Raw genomic sequence first — 13,904 nt, 5'->3', positions numbered from 1 at the left:
GAAAATTATCCCAGTTTAGTGGAAATGTTTTTGTATGATATTGGTAAAAAAACTCACAAGAAAAATAAATTACTGTTCTGATGTAGACTGTGATTCTAATTGGTCTACGAAATATGTAAGGAAATTACAATTTTAGAACTTGGAAATTGGAAAGGCAATTCTGGAATCCTACCTAGATGAAGAAAAAAAATCGTCATAACTAATTCTCATAGGAGCACACAATGACATAATTAAAACTGCTGTGGGATTGACAATTATTGAAGATAGGGAAAAAGTTCATCCTGTTTTCAAAGTTACCATTCTGGTTGTCCAATCAAAGTTCTACCATTAATTAACATGTTGTTCATTTTTGTTATCTATTTAGATTAAGAATAGATTCGAGCTGAGGAATAAGCATTTATATATGTCAGTCTCTTGACTCTTGTATGCATCTAAATACTCTTCTCTGTTCCATGCTTTCCGCAAGTTTTAATAATCTAATAGAAGTCTTAAGATAGTTTGCAACAATGTTTGAATCTGACATTTTCATGTTTCAAGCATCAGAAACCACTGCAGTCTCAGAGGCCTACAGAGACATCTGTCCACGAAGCAGGACTTTAGCAATTAAATTTAGAAACAGCAGTCTTTCATATGCTGTAAATCAGTAGTGTCAGAGTTGTAAGCTCCACAACTGGTTTTGTAAGCTCCAAAACCAGTTGTGGAGCTAGATCGGAGCTTGAACTTCCTTATATCTGTGGAAGCACCGGAGCACGCAATCAGTCTAGTGGAGCGCTCCGTTTAGTCTCTGTCTGACAACGCTGCTGTAAATGTACAAAACAGACAAGACTTCATTTTCATTCTGAAAGAACTTTGGGCAGGTTTCAACTCTTCATCCTGAATTTAACAGGAAACGTGGTGATCAGTGAGGACATCTATGTTGTCTATGATAATTAACCTGCTAAGAAAATGGCTGTGACAGCTCTTATCTGAGTGGGAAGGAGGAAGTTCTAGAAATTGATGTATTCTGCTATATGGTTTTACTCACGTTACTGTGAAGAACCATAGTCTCGTAACATTTCAACAGCAACAGAATCATTATATTTTGGCCACCTTATAGTGAGTACATAAAGAAAACCCACAATTTCTCTTTATCTAAAAGATTTTCTGTCTCGCAGATAATTTCGAATGTAATATTTTTGGATATCCTATACTGGTAGCTTAGTTCATAAATGTATCTTACGAGTAAAACTAAGTTAGTAGGCCTATAAGGTTTCAAACAGTTGCACTTGGCACTCATTGGTGCATTTAGCAAAACTGTGAGAAGTGCCAGATCTGTTCTCCTAGTGATTCCACTATGTTTTGCTTCAAAATTCATGGTCTTCACCGAGACCCACAAGCTTTCATCCCAAAACAAAACACATTCAAAAGAAGTAACACATGATTGTCGTCAACTCTCAATAGACCTACCCTCTTCACAACTATTCTTATATGAAATGTTAATCCTACAGCAGTTTTAACCCAGCTCTAGTCTCAGCTCAAAGTATACATCAGGACACCAGCATGCAAACATTCCTGAGCCAGGAGCTAAGCACACACTTCTCTCACTTAAGAAATAAACAGTAACATGTTAACACAAATAGCTATTACAAGTCTGGGTGAAACACTAGAATTAGTCCATAAGTCATAAACTGAAAATAATTTGCAAGTGGTAAATTCAGATTTGTGTGATACTCAATATGTAATTCCTTTAGACAATTACTCTACTTTGGATCACATAATTCACTTCAAATTCTCATAGATTGTTCCTCTTGGATGCATTTTAATAATTTTGTATCCTCTTTGCATAATTATTTTATCACATTTCGTTTCGTATATTTTAATATTGGCTCCCATTTCTTACATCCTTCAATAATTGCAATGTTACACGATTTAAAATATTTGAAACAGAACAAATAATAATGGTGTACCATCCCTCTTAGTTGTAAAGGTCACCTTGAATGCTGTATTTTTTAATACATTCATATCTTGCAAAATAAAAACTCACTTTTGTTAGTAATACAAGAAAAGGAACAAACATTAAACAGTATAAGTTTTTCCACGAGACATTTTATATTTTTTAGTCTTTTAATCGGCTATTTAACGACATTGTATTAACTACTAAGCTTATTCAGTGAGAATGGAAATATTGATATCAAAATGGTATATGACCGGGGATTTGACATGTGATTACCTGACATTCGTCTTATACTTGGGGAAAATATGGGAAAAACCCGAATCAGCCCAAGTGAGTACTGAGCACAGTTCCCAATCAGTACACAAATGCATGTACTGTCTGACCTATGCAAGTGGCGAGAAAAGAATAAATACGAAATAAAGTGATGCTTTGGAGTAAGTTTATGCTCTCATAAACTTAACTGTATTATTACAGCCTGTAGCCTACTTATATGTTAAAAGAACTGTAATATTACAGCACCTGGAATCTCTCTAAATTACACGTGTCTTCTTCATACAGTGAGAACATGATTTAGAACATGTGGCATATTTTGGATTCAAAGTGTGAACTATCATATCTGACTCATTTTCCATTACCGGTATCAAATTATTTATGGAACAAGTAATATAAGTTTTCTTATATTATCTCTCATCCAATACAACACATTATCTTAGAAAAAAAACTTCTCAAAAGTTTCCTTTTTTACTTGTAACTATTTCCAAAAATACAAGAAAAATTTCTCTAATCATTAATAACATTTACTGAAAAATCTCAAATTACAAAGGAAGTTGGTCAGCTCATGCAGCAGTAGTAGTATTACTTTATTTAATGATGGTTTCGACTGCAGTTATTCAGTGTCGAAATTCAACATGGGCAGAAATGGCCAACAAATTTTGCCTGGAGCCCTCTATCAGGGATAGGGTTCTTTCACAACAGGGGAGCTGCAACTTTATTTCCCTCCTGGAGGAAGCCATGCTAAGGATTTTACCACCCTTTAAAATCCATTGCCTTTGGCTGGATTTGAACTTGCGAACCTCCAACTTGGTAACTGCAAGACCACAGAGGATATCAGCTCGAGTAAACAAAATGACATTAACTCTAGGTCCTAATAATCTCTGCAAGAAATGGGTAAACCGTGAACAAAAATGAAAAGTTACAGAAAAACACATTATGCAATGTGCTGAGTAGAAGCTGGAATGAAATATTAGATATGTTTACTTGATTCTTCAGAATGAGTTCAGATTTTGTGAATATAAGGCTACAATCATAATGCAAACAAACACAAAAGTTAACAGTCTAATGCAAACAGATACAAAAGAAAAAAAAAAGTTTAAACATTCAGAATGAGAAATACACAGTAGATAAGGAATGATCAATTATAGTTTTTCTTGAATGGAGGTGATCGTATGTCGTTACTGAGAGGCATAAGACTTGTGTCATGGAATTTGGAATCTAATTCTGATATAGCATGCTGGTTTTGCAGTGCTGCTCAGATCTTTTTCGGCACTTTTAAGGGTTGGAAAAAAATAAGGAAATAAGACAGCTTTATCCTATACTTTACTTAAACCTTTCATTACTGTGTCATTCCTATTTTGTGATTGGCTGAATCTTTAACTTTCATATAAACTTAAATGATTGGTGATACCATACTTCTACTTCTGAATCATTACAGTTGCATCTACTATTTATCTATGTTCATTGCTGGCAGGATGCGAGATAAAGATTTGAATATTGGTATCAGTAGGTCTACAAAAAGTAATTTGCTCCCTGCCAACAATCTGTAACAGATTTTAATGTTTTGATTATAATTTATTATATATGCGTTGCACCTTGCTTCTCAATGTCCCTTCATGATTTATACATAAAATGGCATTCTCACTCTTAAACAATATACATAATATGTCCGATTTATATGAACATATTGTGAATGGTCGCATTTAATAGAATGACTTCCAACTTTCACGTCAACGGCATGGGTAAAAGTGCAGAATCCAAGGTGTTACATAATAATTTACAGTAGTCCTACGTAATTTTTTTCTTTAAAGTAACTATTGAAACAAGATATAAAAAATAAATAATTAAAATCAGTGAATAAAAAAATTGCACTTTCCTTATCCAAAAAATATAATAATAATAATAATAATAATAATAATAATAATAATAATAATAAAATAGAAAAAAAAATCAGCACACGAAAGGTGAATACCCTATTTTTCTTAGACCTAAAAATTTTACATAATTTCCACAATGTGACCTTCATCACCCACCTTACATATGAATCTTGTATGACTACTCCACAAACTTCTCTGCAAAAATTGTACCAATCAACATTTAAGCATGATTTGAAATTTTAAGTTAATGTTGCAAGTTTTTCTAAAGACAGCTTTCCCAACTCATGTAGGCTATGTCAAATACATTTAAGGAACTAGATTTTTCATTTCTGTTACCCATTTTTTCTGTTTCATTTATCGCACTGGCATAGTAGCAATGCGATGTGGAATTGTTTTTTTAATTATTGTTTCATCATATTTTATGATTAAAAACTTCAATTTTTTATATTTTTATTCACTTACAATTCACATAAAGTAATGGTTTTGATTTCCACATGTAATTTTATATCACATATATGACTTTCTTAAGATATCAGGAATATCTCATGTCAGATTTGTTTCTTTCAACTGCCTCACTATACGAGAGCATTAAGTTATGGTGTTTTGTAATAAAGGTCAACTTCAGTGGTTCGAGTCTATCCATCAGCAAAATATTACAGTTAGGCCTAATTAAATAATATGAATGATATGTGGTTAAAGTGATACAAATATTATAAGATGTTGTGAGGAAAAGGGTGAGAGGAGAAGGAAAATGACATATTTGTATATCACCTCAGATTCTGCACTTTTACCATATCCTGTTTGTGTTCACATTTGCATTCTGAATGAAGCCTTACAGAGCAATTCCACTTATAAGGAAAAACAGTTAAATAAATTAACCACCATATGTAGCTCAGACAACTGATGCTTTCTAACCAAAAGAACTGTGGTTCAATTCCCAGCAGATCATGTGAGTTAGGGCAGTTTCTTCACACTACTTTGATTCCTCTGGATGCTCTCATTCCACCACTACTGCATTATCATTTTATCACACCATTTATAAATAGTGTCTATAATTTAACTGAACTCTTAACTAGAATTGTAATCACAATGTATATCTCATTTAGCATTGGATTACATTTAGGGTAAGGTTTTCTGCATGTCGCAAGGTACCAAATAGGCCTACTGAGTGTTTCTGAGTGTTCGTAACAATGCTGAGACATAATTAATATTTTACTTATTCGAGCATCACAGAGCACCTGTAGTCATACTGACTAGCAGAGACAGTGTTTGCATGAAGTATGAAACTTGGGCAAGGAAATGGCTGTCGCAATTTTTGAAACTCTCTTTATTCAATTTAATCAAGGTCTTACTGTTTTACTCTGAATAAAGTCATGCTAAGGATTTTTATTCCCTTTAAATATCCACAGCAGTTAGGCAAGTTACAACGAACGAACCCCAGATTCAATGGCAAGAATGGTAACCTTTACACCATCGAGGTCTGACTGTTACATTTTTTATTTATTTTGCTGCTGGTAAGATGATGTGTAGCAGCCTCAATTCAACAAAACATTACAGATAATACATAATGTATACAAAAATCTGATTGGATGATCACACAAAGAGGACGAGAACTACGACATGATGCAACACTAATATGACTAAAAGAAATAGTATCCCTCTCAGTGCGGGATGTGATAAACATAATTACGAATTTTCTTGCCACATTTTCTTCTCTTTGAGAGCAAAGCTTCAATTAATTAATAAAAGTTATGATTTAATGGACCAACTCTAAAGTAGTACTACAGTCAACCTGTGATAAGTTACATTATTAAAATGTGTGCACTATTAATAGCGCTGCTTAGACAGCAACAATTGAAAATCAATACCTAAGTAATGGAGTAGAGTTCAGTACTCTCTTGTAGATGTATGCATAAATAAGAGATTTTTTTTTTTTTTCATTTCTGACAATTTGCAAGTTCATAACGGAAATCTTAAGTTACTGGGATTTAATATGACAAATGGAGGATACCCAAATGTCTTGAGCATTATCAATCAACATAATGAAACCTTTCAGTACCATATTAGTCACTGCTCTTTTGAAAACATCAACTTCCTCTATTCAATAATACTGACTTTTTTTTACACTTCACGTCGAATTATAGATTAAGTACTCCCTCTTCCCCCTGAATGTGACAGCACAGGGGGGAAAACTAATTAAATTTGAATATAATTCTTCAGACAGGAACCAATCACATAATACTCAAACTGCCAAAAACGCAGCTAAATTTCAATCCTAGGAAGATGAAAAACTATAATACAATAATTCTTTACATTTAGTTCCCTTATAAGCATTCCAACATGGTATTCAAACCAACATGGTATTCAAACTATTTAGTCCAACCCACTAAGTGAAGACACTCAAGCATACAAAGTTTGTTTCATAAAAAGGTCATACCAGTACGTTACAAGAGTAAGATTATCATCAGTTCGCATAAAATGCCTAAAAAAATGATTGCCTACGTTACGAATGAATTTCAAAATTAATGTATGGATGCAGAGTCTGCCAGATGAAAATTGTGAAAATCACCTACATCATACATTTTTTTAACATTATATTATACATTATAACATCATCTTAACAGCATATGTTTTAAGAAATCATGGACCTTGCATCCTAATTCGATGAGGAAACTGAATTTTCTATTATCAGTAGGTCTACGAGCTTCTTTAAATCATCTTGAGTATTAAAATAACGTTATCATTTAATATCCAAGATTCTTATAAATCTAGTCAATTCAGTAAAGAAATGGGAGTTCAAAATATTTAAGGAAAGTAGTTTCTTTTTTTTTGTGTGGTATTTCTCTCTGCAGAATGTTACCAATTAGGTATACATTAACATACCAAAGACTGAACGGACGTGGATATAATACGTGGTATCAGTAACATTATCACACGTATTTCTTGATTTTCCCCCATAATCTGAAAGAATGGTGTAGTGATCCATTCCTGTCACCCAGTCCCTACAGTAGGTATGTTAATTTGACCTTAGCTGTACATACCAGTCTTTCAGATTTTCCCGATTTTTTTATATGTTTAGACGAATAGGAAGGAAGGCAATATGAGTACATTCCCCTCACGAAAATACATTTCTTTCGCTATTAATATACCTGCACATTGCCTTTCATTCTCTGCCTTTCCAGGGGAGATTCTTACTCAAACTTCATCACACACCGCACAATGGACGTATGTAACCAGTACAATTAAATATTTCATCCGAAAGAAAAATATTACGGGAACTGAGTTCACAATGTAGCTATCAATGCTATCCACGGTTAAAAGAGAACGATATCAGAGGTTGACTGTAACTTAACAATGTTTTATAAAAAAAATTTTCGTTATGAAGTCAGATTGGTGCAAATCGTAATACAAAATACGTACATAAAATCAATACATATACCTTTAATTTTTACCAAAAGATGACTAGCGAATCTAAATTAATAAAAAGAAATTCAGTAGGTCTTCACAATGACGAGTCGACAATTCTGAATATTATTCTGACAAAGCCAAACAGCAAACAAGCTAGCCTACTGGACGATGATTTGGGCGTTTATATAGAGTTGTAAAATGCAGATTACGTAACTGATTGTAACAGAATTTTAATTATTTTGGGTTTGATATGAATTACGAAAACACAGTGTAATTTATGCGGATATATACCTACAGCAGAACTAATCGTTTCTTTAATAATTTCTTAATGCTGATACAACTTACTAGCATTAACATAATACGTTAGTAAATATATCATCATTTGTCTGACTTGAAATCTGAATACCAAATAATGGGGCAAAAAACGGAAAGATTAGAATTCACATGAAAAATGAACACTTCTTAAATACCTAGGGTGCTATTCATAGAGATTTCGCAGCACGTGCTACGAGCGTACTAAGCTAGCCCCGGCTATCCACTGGTTACTAGTACAGAATTCAAATCATATCCTATCGCTAACACTGGTTTATGAATACGAAAAACGCTGATCATCCACCGCTAAAAATGTCTATGAATACGGCCCTTTCTGTCCTATAAAGCAGTTATCACAACAATCTAAAATTACTTTAAGGTTAAACAATTCTAAGCTGTTTAACTTATTCTGTGCCTATGTAAAAGCGAGATGAACCAATTGCTCAAAATCCTGGTCAGTAGCCTATATCTTACAGTACTGATGTGAGTCTTTGGTAGGTACGTCAAGACTTAGGACTTGCACCAGTCTGGCTTCAGTCTACTTAAGTTATTGCTTGAAACATTGTTGCATTTTGTTGAAAGAACTATGGGTCGCAGTGGGATACAATTATTTGTGACATTATCCATATCCTGTGTTTGTCAACGTGACGTCCACTCTGTATGTATTAATCACTTTTATTCGCCCAAGTGTCCTACAATTGTATTTCTGACTCCACGTCTTAGATCACATTGAGAAAAAACGTATGAATCTTCTCAGATTAGTATTATAACAGTTTTTCACATTGAGTTAAATTGCACTTTACCCTCAGTTGACTTCAAAGTACTTGAAAGTATCTTTTAATCCACATTTCTTAGACAAAAGATTGGTAGCCTGAAGGACGCTTCATAGTTTCTAATTATGATCGGAACTAAAGTTTAAATGACGAGCTTTAATTACGAATGAACACACACAAAAAAAAACTTGTTCATACATTGAAATCATTACTTCTTACTGTGCATATATTCTTCGAGAAGGTTGTGCAACACAGCATCGAATGCTATGTCCTGTGTTCCTGAGGGTCATTGTCTCGCGCTACGCTCAGTTTCCATCAGACATTCTCGCACAAGAATCCTAGCATGTACAATCCCACGTTTCAGTCTTTCTGCTGAACTTTTACTTCCAGCATAAGTTGGCCTAATATCCTTCCCCATTTCTTCTATTACTGCCAATAGTTGTGCATACTTTGATTGACCTGGAGGTCCTGGTATCCCAGGAGGTCCTGGAGGTCCAGATTGAGGTTGTTGTATATGTTGTCGTGGAAACGATGCTACTGGGCTTCCAGCTGTCCCAGGAAAAGATCCTGGAATGCTTGCTGATGACATTACGTCCGATGGAATCATCATTGCTGCTGGACTTGCTGTCATAGGAGAATCCACTGCTTGAATATCATCGTCCATCATCATGTTTATTTACCTGCCTTGTTAGATTTTATTTGCTGGAGTCTTCCTGCTGATGAGAGCAGTGTTTTAGTCTTAACCTATACTAAAATTAGGCTACTTTCAACGTATGTCTAATAAGTAGAAGTTTAAAGAAAATAGGCTATGTATTCCATAATATGAATCACAAACACAAGAGTTCTGTCCTGCGGTTGTAGCGTGAAAGGCAACAAAACGATTATTAAAGAAACACTTACTGATATTCCTTGCTTGTGAATTATTATTCAACGGACTTCCCAATTTATGTATCTTCGACCAAACATTCAGTCACGCCTAGGACTATCCGTTTTGAAATAACAGTTTACTCCTTCTAACCCCAGGAGCACAAATAGGCCATAGTAGCAGCTGCAAGTATTTTGCCATAAATTATGGCCATAAAAATAATAATTAACACATGATTTGGAGCCAACAAAGTCGATAGCGTATCGATAATAGTTGTACAATATTGTTGGTAGATGTCAGCAGCCGACAAGACAACACTGTAAAATTTAAAATCTTTGCTTTTTTTTTTTCCATCAGAAAGAAAGTAGTACTACACGAACAGAATATACATGTATTTAATATTGTGTGATAAATGAGAAAACCCCACTTAGGCCTGAGAATATCGTATTCAAAATTAATATGTGGAAACATTTTTTATAAAAGGAACACCAACATTTCAGAAATGGTAGGAAAATTAAGTTTAATGGTTGGCTATAGTAGTCAGTGTAGCCAACACCAGCAATTTGCCATCAAATCTATTTATTTTTTTCTTTTAAGTCATTTGGCGGATACTTCTTCAAAGCTCACCATTGCTAGTATAAGAGATTAGATAATTTTATTCATTCGAAGTAAAACATAGGAATCCAGCGCCCTTACCACTGCTGTTTGGTGGCTTCCCATGAATCAGTGCTGGCGACACTGATTATTAGTCTGTCCTGTCCAACGAGCACAGTACTAGAGCCTTCTTCAGCACTCCAGTTCCATGGTTGCTTGAAGACTCTATGCGAGTACGCTTGGGAAGCATGAACTATATACAAATCAACGCACAATGTGCGAATGTTCCCTATTATTAGTGTGACGACACACCCTGGCAACCGCGCGCCGTGTTTTCAAACAAATTTCCTGTTGTGTTGCTAGGCTAAGCGTAATAACTAATAATAGTATTTTTTTAATTTTTACTTGGTTATTTAACAACGCTATATCAACTACGAGATTATTTAGCGTCGATGAAATTGGTGATAGCGAGATGATATTTGGCGAGATGAAGCCGAGGATTCGCGGTAGACTACCTGACATTTGCCTTACGGTTGTGGAAAACCTCGGAAAAAACCCAACCAGGTAATCAGCCCAAGCGAGAATCGAACCCGCATCCAAGCGCAACTCCGGATCGGCAGGCAAGCGCCTTAGTCGACTGAGCTACCTCGGTGGCATAATAAGTGATATGGTTATGTGTTTTGGTCCCAAGTGTTGTCACTACAAAACTGTTCATTCCTAAGGTTTCCATAGGAAGAAATATTTAAAAGAATTTGGATACGGAATATAACTTAAGTGAAAATACGTTGTACGCTCACCATCATAACCTGAACTTTATAAACTCGGAATGCAGCCTAACATGAGAGATATCTTAGACCTACAAGAAATATATTAAAGCTTACGTAATCTTGATTATTTTTCACAGGAGGAAGGATAGAGCACTCTCCAAAAGCTCTCGCATCTGTAGTTGTAATTTTCAAGATGCCAAAAGAGAAAATGGTCCATTAAATGTGAAGCACAGGAACGCCATTTCATAATTTCAATTAAGAAACACGCCAAACGAATTATCTTTGCACCAAAAAGCGGATGCTGCCTGGACCAAAAATACACAAATTCAATCTTCTAACACGATTTTTGTTTTAATACTTTCGTTTTATAGTTTATTTCAGCGATTTTGAAAAAGGTAAGAAGTGGCGTTCCTGTAATTCACAATTACCAATGGTCCTACAGTTCTTTTTGTTTGGGGGGGGGGGAACAAGTTTTATATTGAAACAAAACTAATTTATATAATTACTACATTTTAAGAGTCTAGAAAACTACAAAGTTGTAATTGACTGCACTGAAATTTATCATATCCCCCTCCCAAAAAAAAAACAGCCATCGGAGGGCAACATATAGTGCATATAAGTATACCACCGTCCACACATGTGTAGTAACGGTTAGCGCGTCTGGCCGCGATACCAGGTGGCTCAGGTTCGAATCCCGGCCTGGCCAAGTTACCTGGTTGAGGTTTTTTCCTGGGGTTTTCCCTCAACTCAATATGAGCAAATGCTGGGTAACTATCGGTGCTGGACCCCGGACTCATTTCACCAGCATAATCACCTTCATTTCATTCAGACGCTAAATAATCTGAGACGTTGATACAGCGTCGTAAAATAACCTACTAAAAATAAAAAGTACCTACAGTAATAGGTATTTAAGATTAATATATACATGTAATATGGTGGTTACTTACTTACAAATGGCTTTTAAGGAACCCGCAGGTTCATTGCCATCCTCACATAAGCCCGCCATCGGTCCCTATCCTGAACAAGATTAATCCAGTCTCTACCACCATAAACCACCTCCCTCAAATCCATTTTTATATTATCCTCCCTAAAAGTCTTTTTCCCTCCGGCCTCCCAACTAACACTCTGTATGCATTTCTGGATTCGCCCATACGTGCTACATGCCCTGCCCATCTCAAGCACCTGGATTTAATAGTCTTAATTATTTCAGGTGAATGAATGCGTAGTAGTGTAGTACTGCGTTGTGTAGTTTTGTTCATTGTTCTGTAACTTCATCCCTCTTAGACCCAAATATTTTCCTAAGCATCTTATTCTCAAACACCCTTAGCCTCTGTTCCTCTCTCAAAGTGAGAGTCTAAGTTTCACAACCCTACAAAACAATCGGTAATATAACTGTTTTATAAATTTTAACTTTCAGCTTTTTTGAGAGCAGACTAGATGACAAAAGTTTCTGAACCGAATAAAAACACGCATTTCTCATATTTATTCTGCGATTAATTTCCTCCCGAGTGTCAGTTATATTTGTTACTGTTGCTCCAAGGTATTTGAACTTGTCCACCTTTTCAAAGGATAAATTTCCAATTTTTATATTTCCATTTCGTATTATGTTCTGGTCACGAGACATAATCATATACTTTGTCTTTTCGGGATTTACTTCCAAACCTATCTCTTTACTTGCTTGAAGTAAAATTTCCGTGTTTTCTCTAATCGTTTGTGGATTTTCTCCTAACATATTCACGTCATCCGCAAATACAAGCAACTGCTGTAACCCAAGCCTGTCTACTATCCTGAACTTTCCTAATAGCATATTCTACAGCAAAGTTAAAAAGTAAAGGTGATAGTGTATCTCCTTGCTTTAGCCTGCAGTGAATTGGAAAAGCATAAGATAGGAACTGGCCTGTACGGACTCTACTGTACGTTTCACTGAGACACATTTTAATGAATCGAACTAGTTTCTTGGGAATACCAAATTCAGTAAGAATATTATATAAAACTTCTCTCTTAACGTAATATGATGGTTACGGTTTAATAATACATTAAAATATATACAGAGGATTATTACTACATTACTATAATATTTGCATAGTAGGTCTAGGTACTGTGAAATGCCAAGAATTCATCGTTTCATGTTTACGTTAACACTTGTTTAAAACTTGAAACTATATTAGTTGAACCGTTAAAAGTGTTATAATTTAAATAGGTTATGTACCTTAGATAGACAGGTCCCCGTTTCGACGCTGCTGCGGCGTCATCTTCAATGTTCTACGAACTACTGCTGTTCCAGCTGATCTTGATTTCCGTCAGTGTGGGGGTAGGGGTGTGTTGCTCTTATGGTGGGGGTGGTTGTTTGTGTATCATGTATTATGACGTCGAATAATGTAGGCTATGGGTATTGAACTGTAATTGTGTATTAAATGTATGTTGTGGGTGTGTTATTGTGTGCGTGTGTATTTCGTATTGTTCTAACATGTCTAACTGTGGACTTTCTGGTGTGATGTGTAGTATTTCCATATCTGTTCTATGTTATATACAAGCACACAATAACACACCCACAACTCTAGCTCGTTGGTGAGCGTATACAAAACTCCCATTATTGTCCTTTGCACATGCGCTTTGAATAGTTTACTCTCTCTTTTGTTATGTTGTTGTTGTTGTTGTTGTTATCTAATGCCGGGCTTTGGCAACGAAGCCATTAGCGTTCTTGCTCTCCAATATTTCTCTGTGGTGGATCCATCAGGTAGAACTTCACAGGTTATGAGATGATCTTCAGTCATTTCTTCTTCTTTGTTGCATAGAGGGCAATTTGGATTTGTGTAAATTCCTATTTTATTCAAGTGTTTGGCCAAATAATCGTGTTCTGTAAGCAGTCTGAATTTTGCTACTCAAGATTTACGTGGGATTTCTGGAATAATTTATGTTTTTTTATTAAAATGCTCCATTTTTTATCTTTGGCTTTGGTACATAGTGCTTGGTTTTGCTTGATTTTATATTTATTTTTAATTAGTCTTTTGATGGATGTAAAAGGTAGGCTTGTATTTGTATTCTGAATTAAATTCGATCTTTTTTTTGGCAAGAAAGCCAGCAGTTTCATTTCCAGCAATT

General features: G+C 35.1%; 1 protein-coding gene across 3 annotated transcripts in view; it reads right to left on the bottom strand.

The window, feature by feature from the left end:
* LOC138706172 (diphthine methyltransferase) overlaps positions 1–13,102 on the bottom strand; it is a 42,159-nt gene extending 29,057 nt beyond the window's left edge. Inside the window, exon 1 of one of the 3 annotated variants that reach the window (XM_069835180.1) lies at positions 13,012–13,102. The gene's annotated coding sequence lies outside the window, so the exon portion shown is untranslated. Of the gene's footprint in view, positions 1–9,025; positions 9,146–9,476; positions 9,691–13,011 lie in introns of those variants that run through there. The other 2 variants (XM_069835179.1, XM_069835181.1) reach the window with 2 other exon arrangements.
* Positions 13,103–13,904: the final 802 nt, after the last annotated feature.

This window comes from Periplaneta americana, chromosome 9 (genome assembly GCF_040183065.1).
Source record: "Periplaneta americana isolate PAMFEO1 chromosome 9, P.americana_PAMFEO1_priV1, whole genome shotgun sequence".
Classification (NCBI taxonomy): Eukaryota; Metazoa; Arthropoda; class Insecta; order Blattodea; family Blattidae; genus Periplaneta; species Periplaneta americana.
This window is presented reverse-complemented; position numbering and strand designations above follow the sequence as displayed.